We start from the raw sequence: 12,874 nt of genomic DNA on the forward strand, positions 1-12,874 counted from the left end.
CCCAGCTGCTGTGCGGCGTGTGGGATCTTCCCGGACCGGGGCACGAACCCGCGTCCCCTGCATCGGCAGGCGGACTCTCAACCACTGCGCCACCAGGGAAGCCCTATAGCAAATTATTGAACCTGAGGAGAGGATCATGGGAACCCTCAATTTGTAGCCAAGTCAGACAGAAGTGTGGGTTACCTGGACACCCACCACTTGTGGTTGGCCTCGGAAGTGGGGGCAGTCTTGTGGGACTGAGCCCTTAACCTGCAGGGCCTGCATTAATGTCAGAATTGAATTAAATTATAGTACACCCAGTGGATGTCTACAGAAAACTGGAGACTTTTTTGGTGCGGAAAGTCCACACATTTGGTGTCAGAAGTGTTGTTGGTTGAGAAACCGTTTTTCTTTCAGAGGCTGCTCTTGTTTTTGATGACCTTGGCCAGTGTTGAGGAGTACTGGTCAGGTATGTTGCAGGAGGCCCCTCTGCTGGAATTCGTCTACTCTTTTTCTCATGATTAGATTGAGGTGATGGGTTTTGGGGAGGAAGATGGCCTAGGTAGAGTGCTATTTTCATCACTCCATATTAAGAGTATATACCATCAACATGATTTACTGTAGTTGATGTTGGCCTTATTCACCTGGCTGAAGTAGTGCTCATTAGGTTTCTCCACTGTAGAGTTATTCATTCTCCCCACCCATCCCTTCTGCACTGTACCCTTTGGAAGAAAGTCACTATGTGCAGCCCACATTTAAACAGCGGGGAGTTGTGTGCCTCCTTCTTTAGAGTGGAGGATCTATGTAATTTATTTTAAAGCAACTTCCAGACATCCTATCATTTCACTCATAAATACTTCAGTATATGTCTCTAACAGATATGGACTTAACAACCACACAAAGAGCTGCATTACCACCATGCCAACCTACACCACCAACAATGATTCTTTAAAATCATTTAATACCCAGGCCGTATTCAGTCTTCCCTAATTGGCTGAAAAAGTATTTCTATGGTCGGTTTATTCAAATCATCATCCAAACAATATTCACCCATTGTATTTAGCTAACATGCTCTTAAATGACTTTCCATTTCTAAAGATTTTCCTTCTTTTATGGTTTTGTGCCTCTTATTTCCTGAGGAATTATGGTCAATTTTCCTAGCGAATCTTCTATGCTCCGGTCATGGGTGATTGCTATCTTATAGTTTTGTTTAGCATGTCTTCTGGCCTCTGCGTTCCCTGGAAACTGGTAATTACCTCAGAAGCTTGGTCAGATTCAGGTTCATTATTTTGGTAAGGTGGTACATCAGATCAGGATTCATAAATGTCCAGACATCCCACTTTTCATGGAGCTGAAATTGGTCAGGGGTTGACATGTTGTTAACATCTCTCCCATAGGCTTAGCGCTTATGGCTGATTGATGCCTAGACAAATAGCCTCTTCACAAATCCCTTTCCTTCTTAAAGAAAGAAGTCAGTTTCTATTGCTTGCAACTAAGAACTCTGATGGATAAATACAGGGTACCCAGTCTGGAAAATGCCTGATTAAGTGCCTACCCCTGATGTGGACATAGCACGGAAGTTGGGAGAGGACTCTGGAACCAGAACTGCCGGAGTTGTGGTCCCACCTCTACCACTGACTAGCTGTACGCTTTGGGCAATTTTCCTCAATTTTCTCATCTGTAAAATGGGGATGCTGATGATGAAAGCAATGCCTAGCTCATAAGGTTATAATCAGAATTAAAGTACTTAATGTTTGCAGAGCCTTTAAAACAGTACCTGGCACGCAGTAAGCAGTCAATTAATTTTTAACTGATATTACAATACTAATAATTTTTAATTTTATCTTATTTCCTAGTTCTCTTCTCTTCCTACCTCACATGTTTGCCTTAGGTAATTTCACCCATTCCCATGAATTTGGCTATCATTTTCCCTAATACCTCAATGCCAAGAAATAACTTAACTGAAAGATATTCACCATTGATATAATAGCTTTGTTTTGTTTTGTTTGGGGGGCAGGGAACCTACAGTAAATGCAAACACTAAGACATACGTCAGCTTCAGAATTGATAACATGGCGGGTGGGTGGGATTTGTGCTCAGCCCTGAGAAGATTAGAAATACTCTGACAGCTTCCTAAGTTACACGAGCCAAAACAGCTCTCTACCCTGGAGGTTAGGGGCGTCTTGGTTGTGACCCTTCCTACTGACAAACTTGATTTACCTACAGCCTCTGTATCCTGGGGAGAAAAATATGTGAAGAGGGGCCTGGGCTTTTTGCTGAGTGCTGTGGGTGTTGGAAACTGGATGCTACCAGGACAGGGAGGTAGATTTGTCCCTGCCACCCTTGGGGAACATCCCTGGTGGAAAAGGGGCTCATTCTTAGACGAAAGGGGTCAATAGACATGGTCTCTGCCTTAGGACCACCAAGATGAAGCTGAGAAAGCAGCCCAATGTCTGGGTCATTGAGTGGCTGTTCCCAGATACAAATCTACGGGGTTTGGGCACTTTCTATAATTCTATTATAGTTGCCATTAGGGAGTTCCTTAGGAATCCCACCATGAGGGCCTGTGGAGAGAGGTCCACGGGTAAGGGACATAAGAGCTGTGCTGAGGCCACTGGTGGCAGCTCTCCAGCACTATAGGTCCACTCAGAGATTCCCTGAAGGACAGTAGTGAAGGGAAATCCTCCCAGTGGGCAGAACTTGGAGCAGGACACCTAGATGTTCATCTTACCTGGAAGGAAATATGGCTAGGGGTTTGGATCTATGTTCAGTCATGGACGTGGCTAATGGTTTGGTCAGGGACTTGGAAAGAGCACAATTGGAAATTTCATGGCGAGGAGGTCTGAGAAAGAGGTGTTTGGATGGGTCTCTCAAAGTAGGCTCAGAGGTGAAGATATTTGCATGCCAAGTGAATACTCATCGAAGGGCAGCCTTGGCACAGAACGATCCTAATCATCAGGTCAACAAGATGACCCATTCTGTGTGTGTCACTGGACTCCTAAACAAAGCCGCCATGGCAGCATGAATGGAGATTTTGCATGGGCCCAGTAACATGGACTTCTACTCACCAACACCAATCTGGCTACAGTCACTTCTGAATCCTCAACCTACCTACCATAGCAGAAACCAACACTGAGCTCCCAGTGTGGCATCACTATTTGTAGAGACCAGCCAAACACCTGATGGCAGGTCAGTTACATTGGAACACTTCCATCTTGGAAGCACTTTTTTGTTTCTCCCACTGGGGGAGATGAATATTCTGGATACGGGTTTGTCTTCCTTGCCCGTGATGTTTCTGCCCATATCACCATCCACAGACTTACAGAATACCTTATTTACTATCATGGCATTTCACACAGCATTGCTTCTGACTGGGGAACTCATTTCACAGCTAATGAAGTGCATCTGTAGGCTTGTGCTCCTAGAATTAGCTAGTCCCACCATGTTCCCCATCATTCTAAAACATCAACCTAGTAGGACAGGGGGAATGCTATTTGGAGACCTGGACTTGGAGTCAGACAAACCTGGGTATGCATTCTGCCTCTGACATGTACAGTTGGGTAGATTGGGTAAGCTACATGTCTGTTTCCAGATAAAGTAGAGTGAACACTAAAGATACGGTAACTTTGATCATCACTCTTTTTTCTTTCTGGTTTGCTTGTGGTATATTATCATCATTCTTAACAAATAATTACAGGTGCTCCCAAAGATTTAGCTGTGTGGATGTCCATCATAGTATTGTTTATAGTAGTAAAAACTTGGAAACTACCTAAGTATCCATTAACTGAGGATTGTTTAATTCTCAATTAATCACCCCATCAGTTGAATTAAATACTCTGTAGCTATGTATGTTTTAGAAGAGTATTTATTAAACAGATATTCATGATACACTATTAAGTGGAAAAGGCAAGTTATAAAATAGTATATGCTGGATGATTTCATTTTAGTGTTTTTTTTGTTTGTTTGTTTGTTTTTTTTGCAGTACGCGGGCCTCTCACTGTTGTGGCCTCTCCCGTTACGGAGCACAGGCTCTGGGCGCGCAGGCTCAGCGGCCATGGCTCACGGGCCCAGCCGCTCCGCGGCATGTGGGATCTTCCCGGACCGGGTCACGAACCCCTGTCCCCTGCATCGGCAGGTGGACTCTCAACCACTGCGCCACCAGGGAAGCCCCATTTTAGTGTTTTTTAAAAGCTGTATATCATGCATAAAAATAATGCTTGAATTATATGAAGTATAATGGACATAGTTATTATTATCTCTGAGAGATGGGAAATTGGGTGAATTTCATTTTCTCCTTTTGCTTATCTATAATTTCTAAATTGCATTTGTAGTATAAGAAAAAGTACCCCCTCCCCAAAAAAAACAACCCCAGTGTTTTTAATGTAGACAGGCAGAGGGAGAGACTAGGTGAGGTCTGAAAGCCACATCCTAGGTAAGCTTATCCTACATCTGGGAGGATACTGACTGGCTGGAAGGAGATTTCAGCCACCTCATTTCTGTAACCTCCAGAGCACGAGCCTTCCTTGGCATGACTCCATCCTTCCTCTGGCAGCCCCTAGCCTCCCTGTAATGACTGGGAGAGAACTCCTTAACCCTATCCACTGATAGGATGGGAGAATGTCACAGCAGTCGCCTCTGGGACCAAGACCAGATATGCCATATTCAGGACATCAGACAGGAATGTGGCTGCCTGGGACAAATGGGCCTGGATCCAGTACCTGGACTGTGTGTATTGGCTGAGGTTCACAAAGACGCTGGACTTCAGGCTGGCAGATTGAAAATATTTTTCAATGGAGCCCCAGTATTTGACTGGAGAAACAATATTCCTTCTCTGGATGTCAAACATCCGGATAAACAGAAGCCTTTTTTTCCACCTTCGCTCTTCCCCAAGCGTTACAAAGGATGCTCTGACATAGGTTTTTGGAAGGGAGTCACCTCACCAGGGTGAAGGCCAGCTTGAGCCACAGGGAGTGCTTATTTTTAAAGGAGAGGGAAACGTGTGGCCCATCACAGCTTTGCTCAAAGGGCCTGGCTTCCTCAGGAGAAAGGGTGTGGGCTAGCAGGACCTGTCTTCTTGACACAGAGGACTCAAGAGAGTGTGGTGGGTGTCTAAGCCCCTGCCCTGGCAGGAGGCTGGGGCAGGGCAGGACTGAGGAGGGGTCTGGCAGGGAATATATCCCACCCAGAGCTGAGCTGTGGGTACAGCCATAGTCAGGGAGCTGTGAAGGGGTCAGGAGAAGAGAAGGAGGTTGAGGGCAGACATTAGTTGAAGAACCCCCATTATTTTTACTGAACTGGAACCCAGGGACGACCAAGCCACAGAAAGCCGATCTCATCCAGCAGCTGGGCAAATCCAGTGGATTTGGCTAAACCCAGAAATTAAATGAAGGCATTCCTAGCAAGTCTTCCCCCAAATACAACCGGCACTTGGGGTATCCACAGGCGAGTTTAAGGGAAAGAGGGTAGAGAGGAGAATACACCTAAACCTTTCTCAAGTTGGAAAATGAATCATGAAAATGTCCCCAATTCCTTGGGTTCCGTTGAGCAACGTCTTAGCTCCCTTCAGCCAGTGACCCCTAGGCTGGGCTTTCTGTCCCCTAAGTCACTGCTTATCTCCACCTTGCAGACACAGCCTGCTTCCTGACACATGGCCACTCTGCCTGGATCTCTGGACCCCTCCCCTGGGCCAGGATAGAAATACCTCCTTCCAACCATTCATCCTGGTCCAGCTCATCCTGAGCCAGTGGGCAGCCCTGTGGGGCAGACCCACTGACCTGTCTTTTCCTCTGATGGGACACGGTGACCCTGCCCATCTCAGTGTCAGGCCTTTACTCTGTAATAATCATACCTTTACAGGCAGAACCAGCACTCCCTCGAGTAGCCTTCTGTCACAGATGCTCAAAATGAAGACTCAGCTGCTTTGACTTCGTGGGATAAACTTGAGCCTCTTCATCAGCATCTTTTTGGAGAATCTCGTATAGGGCCTCCCTGTTCGTATAGACTGGATTCAGCCCAGCCCCCCAGGCTTGTATGGAAATCCCAGCTCCTCTGCAAAGGCTCCAACACTGAGCCCTCTCGATTCCATTGCCAATCTGTCATTCCCTCTCCACCTTCACTACCTCTCCCTGGTTCAAACCACCTTTCTCTCTTCTGGATTACTGCAATAGCCTCCTTCCTCTTTCCACTCTGGTCTCATCCAACCCCCTCACTACACAGAAGTTCCCCTGCTGAAATCCTTTCCCTGGTCCGCCATCACACGCAGAAAACAACCCAGGCTCCTCAGCCAGTGACCCCGACATCTATCCTTGCTTATAGCTCATCTTCACCTGGAGTCCTCTGTACCTTGGTGTGCCACACTGGCCTTCTCTGTGCTTCTCTCTGTGCCCACCACTTTCCTGCCTCAGGGCCACCCCAGTAATGTTCCCACTGCCTGGAACACACTCTCCTCACTAGGCTGGCTCTTTGTAATTCTTTATCGATCAAGTCCAAGTTTTAGAGAGACTTTCTCTGACCATCCGAGCCAAGAAAGTCCCTCATGGCATTCTTCCCTTTCCTCATGGCGCTTACCGTACTTGAAGGTGGGTCTCTAATTGTGCCCTCACTTGTTTAATGTCTACCTTGACCACTGGACCATGAATTCCATTAGGGCAAAAACCACCTCTGCACTATTCATCCCTGTCTGGCATCTCCCATGTAATAGATGCTCAGAAATATTTCCTACGTGAGTGAATAGGTAAAAGAAAGAGAGAGACTGGGATACAATTGCAAAGGGTGCCAGGAGGCCTCGTGGTTTAATAACAAAGGGTGCACCCTGGGGTTGGATCGTCCTTGCCTGGCACTGGGCTCTGTGGCATCCTAACTGTGTGATGTGGGGCAGATTACTTAACCTCATTGAGCCTTAGTTTCCTCATCTGTAAAATAATGATTATAATAATTTCCTTTCTGGGTGGTTTTGAAAGTTAAAGGTAACGTATTTAGAGAGTCTGACCCAAATGCCTGGCACTAAACAGGTCTGTTTATCCAAAAAATCCCACGTATTGGAAGTACATGTATATGAAATAGATAGACAACAAGGACCTATTGTATAGCACAGGGAACTCACTCCCTCTCTCTCTCTCTCTCTCTCTCTCTCTCTCTCTATATATATATATATATATATATATATATATATATATATATATATATACACATGTATTTACACACACACATCTCTATATATGGAACTGAATCGCTTTGCTGTACACCTGAAACATTGTAAGTCAACTATACTTCAATAAAAAAAAAAAAGAAAGTACAGAGTGGGCCAGACCCGTGCTGTGGCCAAGGGCCTACACAGGCCCCACACTCAGGGAAGATACCATTTAGAGGTTCTATAAATCTCAGCTATTCATAGTAATAGTCCTACTGCTACTACTACTAATAAACAAAATGTTAGGAAATTCTCTAGCCAGAGTGAATGAGCCAAGCCCCATGAAAGCCCGCCTGGGAGAACCAGGATATGAGAGAAGGGAACAGGGTGTGAAGAAAAAATACAGGAGCGAGTGTGTGGTTTACTATAAATCGTCCTTTGATCTTTCTTTCATAGTTGACTGAGATTTTCCACTTAACTGAGTTCAAGAATTCTGTGACTAAAGTATTCATTCACTGAATGGGTATTTGTGTGTGTGTGTGTTTACATATATATATATAAATTCAGGAGGGAGAGGTTCAGAGGCAAATTTGACATAGTCTGTCCTCAAGAGGCTTACAGGGGAACAAGATACACGCAAAAAATCCTATCCCAAGGCAGACTTTAAAGAGACACAGATGAAGGACAATGGGAGTGTGGAGACAGAAGTAATAGACTTCATGGGGACGTGGTGTTTGAATAAACTTAAGGACACATGAGCGAGAGAAGGGAGGAAGGAGTGTGATAACAGGGAGAGAAATAGGACCTGTTTCCAAACCCTGGCTTACAATTTGCACCCTGAAAAGTTGGTTTCTCTGAGCCTCAGTTTTCTCATCTGTGAAGTGGGGATAATACCTCTGCCTTACTGTGATTATTTTGTGTGGTCATCTACACACACGCGCGCACATGCACACACGTGCACAGTTTTCCTGGGAAAGGTCAGAGCCGTGGGGCTGAGAAACACCTCCTGAGGTTCTGGGGAGCTCACCAGTGAGCTCATCCTCACTCCTGTCCTCCCTGCAGGGGAAAGCTACATTCCTTAGGCGTGGGGGGCATGTGGTTCATGATGGTGTTTGGAGAAAGTGGTGATGGCAGTGGTGCCACATCCTGCCTGGCTCGCTGCTCCACACCCTTCCACTTAAACCATCTGAGATAGAAGCAGCACTTCCCGAAATCCCAACTCACTCCCATTCCCAGTGAGAGGACTTTCAGGAACCCTGGGCTGGGCCCAGCATCCAAGCCAGCATGAGCCACGAACCCAGGTTACCCAAGATGCCAATGGGCTGAAGTCGGGCCTGGCAGACACTGGCCAGCTGTTCACCCAACCCACGTCCTCATCTTCCTGGGCTCGCAGCTAGACTCCATCCTTGTAGTTGGGCAAGGCCATGCAGCACAGTTCTCATCAATGAAAACTGACGGATGTGTCCTCTTTCCAGGCCTGACCAATAAAACCTTTCCATACTCCTTCCCTTGGTCATCTGATGGTGATCCCCCAGCCCGAATTTGGAAGATGTTTTAAAGGTGACATAGCTGCCATCAACCACAGTCTCTGAGTACATGGAGAAGGATGGTCCCCTTCCCCATTCACCACACTTGAACTCCAATCTAGGACGGCCCTGGACTGTTAGATGAGACATGAAGTGAACTTCCTTTATGTTTATCCATTATATGTTGGGGTCTATTTTCTTTTCCTCTTTTTTTAAAATAAATTATTTTATTTTATTTTATTTATTTTTGGCTGCATTGGGTCTTCGTTGCTGCGCGCAGGCTTTCTCTAGTTGTGGCGAGCGGGGGCTGCTCTTCATTGCGGTCTGCGGGCTTCTCATTATGGTGACTTCTCTTGTTGCAGAGCACGGGCTCTAGGTGCGCGGGCTTCAGTAGTTGTGGCACCTGGGCTCAGTAGTTGTGGCTCGTAGGCTCTAGAGTGCAGGCTCAGTCGTTGTGGCGCACGGGCTTAGCTGCTCCATGGCATATGGGATCTTCCCAGACCAGGGCTCGAACCTGTGTCCCCTGTATTGGCAGGCAGATTCTTAACCACTGCACCACCTGGGAAGCCTTTGGGGTCTGTTTTCTACAGCAGCAATACCTAACTAATACACCAGAGTAGGGACTCTCCCATCTGAGGGGGACCGAAGCAGGAAGGGCCAAAGGAGCAGTTCTCAGTCGGCATCCTTGGAGGAGGCAAGATGTTGTGACCAAGGTGCCTAAATATGAAATGAAAGCTCTGTGGGGTGAAAATGGAGTTGAGGGTTAGGAGCTGGGCCAAGTAGGGTCAGAGATAGAGGGGGATGGGTCACTGGGGGCTGTTGAAAGCAGTGCAGTTAGGCCTAGCTTGTTCTTGTGAGTTGAGCTGATTTGAAGGTTGCAGCCATTGCTGTTGTAGTGGAACCTGCCTCACACCTGGTGTTTACGTCCTGCCCTCGACCCAATCCCTGCCTCAAGCCCAAGGCTTGGTAACTGGGATCCCCCTGGTTGGTGCCCACTCTGCAGCCTGACGGCCCCATCTGTTATACACATGAGGAAAAGCAGACCCAGAAAAATGATGGGACTTATTCATAAAGCCTAAATTGATCTTTCTACCTGGTCTTGGCCAGAGAGCACAATTTCCAGCAAAGTCCTACCTCTTTAATGCCCTGGTCAGAGCCTTCCCAAAGGACTGCTTCTGGAAAGCTAGATTTCCAAGCCCGGCCATTGAGAATGAAAAGAAGCTGGTTTCTTCTGGTCCCCAAGATAAACAAACTGGTCTATTTTCTGTCGGTCCCAAGGCAGCTCTTCACTGCCCTGGAGCCAAGCAGACACTAGGCAGTCTGTGTGCAGGTCTGAGGCTGCAGCACCCCTTGGCTCGTAACAGCTTCGTGACTTCTCGGAGGGCGCTGGTCTCAGCTCAGACCACTTGGGTGGAGGGAGAAGAAGTTGAAGACACAACTGCGCTTCTCGTAAAGGTCTCTAAAAATAAAGGCAGAGTTAACCTAGTGAGGGTCTGCAGGGATGCTGGTCTGAGAGAAGTGTATTAATCTGAATTCTCCAGTTAAACAGAACTAATGGAATATATAAATATGCATATACATATACATGTATATATAAAAACATATACATATGGGTATATATAACATATACATGTAGATATATAACATACATATAGTACTGATTTGAATCAGTACTGATTCAAATGTTAATCGTATCTGGAAATGCCCTCACGGAACAATGTTTAACCAAATATCTGGGTACCCCATGGCCCAGTCAAGTTGACACAGAAAATTAACATCACAAGAAGGGATGCAGCCACGCAGAGGTTCCTGACTAGGGCAACGAGGCTAAGAAAAGAGTGCAAAGCAAGCCTTCTCCTAACAAGATCTGCATCCCAAGATCAAAGCTTTCAGCTTCTGATCAATCTTAGGTTAAGGGCGGTTCTGAGGAACTGAAAACTAGACTCAATCTAGTTAAACAATAAAAAAAATGTATTGGTTTTTGTACCTGAAAATGTTAGAAGTGTGAGCGGCAGGCAAAGCTTGATCCGCGGTTCAAATATGGCACTAAGAGGGCTTCCCTGGTGGTGCAGTGGTTAAGAATCCACCTGCCGATGCAGGGGGACAAGTTCGAGCCCTGTCCGGGAAGATCCCACATGCTGCGGAGCAACTAAGCCCGTGCGCCACAACTACTGAGCCTGCGATCCAGAGCCCGCGAGCCACAGCTACTGAGCCTGTGTGCCTAGAGCCCGTGCTCTGCAACAAAGAGAAACCACTGCAGTGAGAAGCCCACGCGCCACAACAAAGAGTAGCCCCCGCTCACCACAACTAGAGAAAGCCCGTGTGCAGCAACAAAGACCCAACACAGGAAAAAATAAATAAATAAATTTATTTATTTAAAAAATATATATATACATATGTATGGCACTAAGAATCCAGTTTCTTTCTGTCTCTCTTTTCTTCCTTCCATGGAATCACTGGGTTGTCTGAGTTAGCAAAAAAGAAATACAGACTGTCTACTTAAATTTGAATTTCAGATTAACAATGAATTTTTTTTTTGGTATAAATGTGTCTCATGCAACATTTGGGGCCTATTTATACTAAAAATTATTTGTTGTTTATCTGAAATTCAAATTCCTCAGGGTGTCGTATTTTATGAGACAACCCTATCCTAAGCCTAGCCCTGCCCCTCTTTGTTTGGTAGCTCCTATAAATAAGAGGGGACAGTTCTTTTCCAGAGCCTCGAGCAGACACCTCTCCCTGTATCTTGGCCTGAAATGCCTGTTTCTGAACCAGTTTCTGTGGCCAGGGAATAAGATGAATTGATTGGCTTAGTAAGGAGGCCAGAGGCCCTTGGGGAAAGGAAGAAGAGGATAATGGATGTTTTGGGGGGGCACCCAAAAGATGTCTACTACCTTGGACTTTCCTGTATCAGTCACAGAATCCAAGGTCCTCAAGGTTGGATAGGACCCTAAAGATCACTTAGTCCAACCTGTGATATGATGCCTGAATCCCCCCCATAATATCCCAGTCTTTATGTTCATATCTCTAGTGACAGGGAATTCACTTTCCTCCGAGGAGCTCATTCCATCAGCAGGCTTGACTGTTGGAAAGTTCTAGCTGAAATTTTCCTTTTCTTGTATCTTCCATTCATTGGTTCCAGTGCTAACTAGAGGTATCTGCAGGGCAGTTTTCTAAACCAACTTGGGATGAATGAGTACATAGTATGCACCATGCACTTGGCTGTGTGCTTTCACATTTCACCTCATTTCATCCTCCCAATGCCCTGTGAAATAAGCTAGTCCCTTCTAATGGATACAGAAACTTGGGAGTTAAGCCCCTTGCCCTGATTACACAGCTAGTGGCCGAACTGGATTTGAGCACACATTAGCCCTGGTGTCCCACCCACCTGCCCCTCCACCATGATGAGGAACCCACAGACTTTCACATATTTGATGACAGTGTCCCAGCTCCCTTGTTCTCTTAGGACCTTGCTCTCAGGGACCTTCACTCCTTAAAGTCGGTATCCCAGACGGAACACGCTGCTCAGATGTGGTCAAGCGTGAAAGAATTGTGGAGGAGGAGAAGCAAGCAGTCCGCAGAGTTTTATATGCAAATCACCCATCGGTTGATTTCATCCAGTTGGCAGCAGAAGCTGAGTGCCTGGTATGTGCAGACACCCTGTGAGGCACTGAGGATGAGGACAGAAAGAGTGAGAGCAAGAGAGAGGGAAAACAAGAGAGAAGATACAGTCTGTAGCAGGAAGGAGCTCATGCCCCAGAAGGGGAAACATGTGAAATCAACAATTACAGTAAAATGTGATATATACATATTTGACTATATCAGCATGGATAGAATACTGTGGGTCTGGTTACGAGAAGTCAAGGGGAAAAGGGCCCTAGAGGCGGGAGGAACAGCCTAGGCAAAGCACGGAGTGGTGAGTTCCTGCCTTCAGACAGAGAAGTGAGGGAGAACCTAGATGGGAAGGTGCTTGGTTGAAAGACCACTGTGTCCATGTACCACTCTGATTCTAATAACGTGAAGCGTTTTTACTCTTGGCCCAGGCCTGCCTTCTTGAAACCCCATACTGTTTCTGCAGAAAACACTCTCCCTACATTTCAACAAATTGGAGATTTATTCCCACAGAGGAAACTGGGTTTTGGCATTTGAAAACATCATAAATGGGCCAAGGACACAGGCAGTTCACACAAAAGGAAATATGGTTAGTAACCCAACGTGAGGAAACACAGCCGACCTGGCC

The sequence above is a fragment of the Leucopleurus acutus genome (assembly GCF_964270905.1).
Source record: "Leucopleurus acutus genome assembly, chromosome: 1".
NCBI lineage: Eukaryota > Metazoa > Chordata > Mammalia > Artiodactyla > Delphinidae > Leucopleurus > Leucopleurus acutus.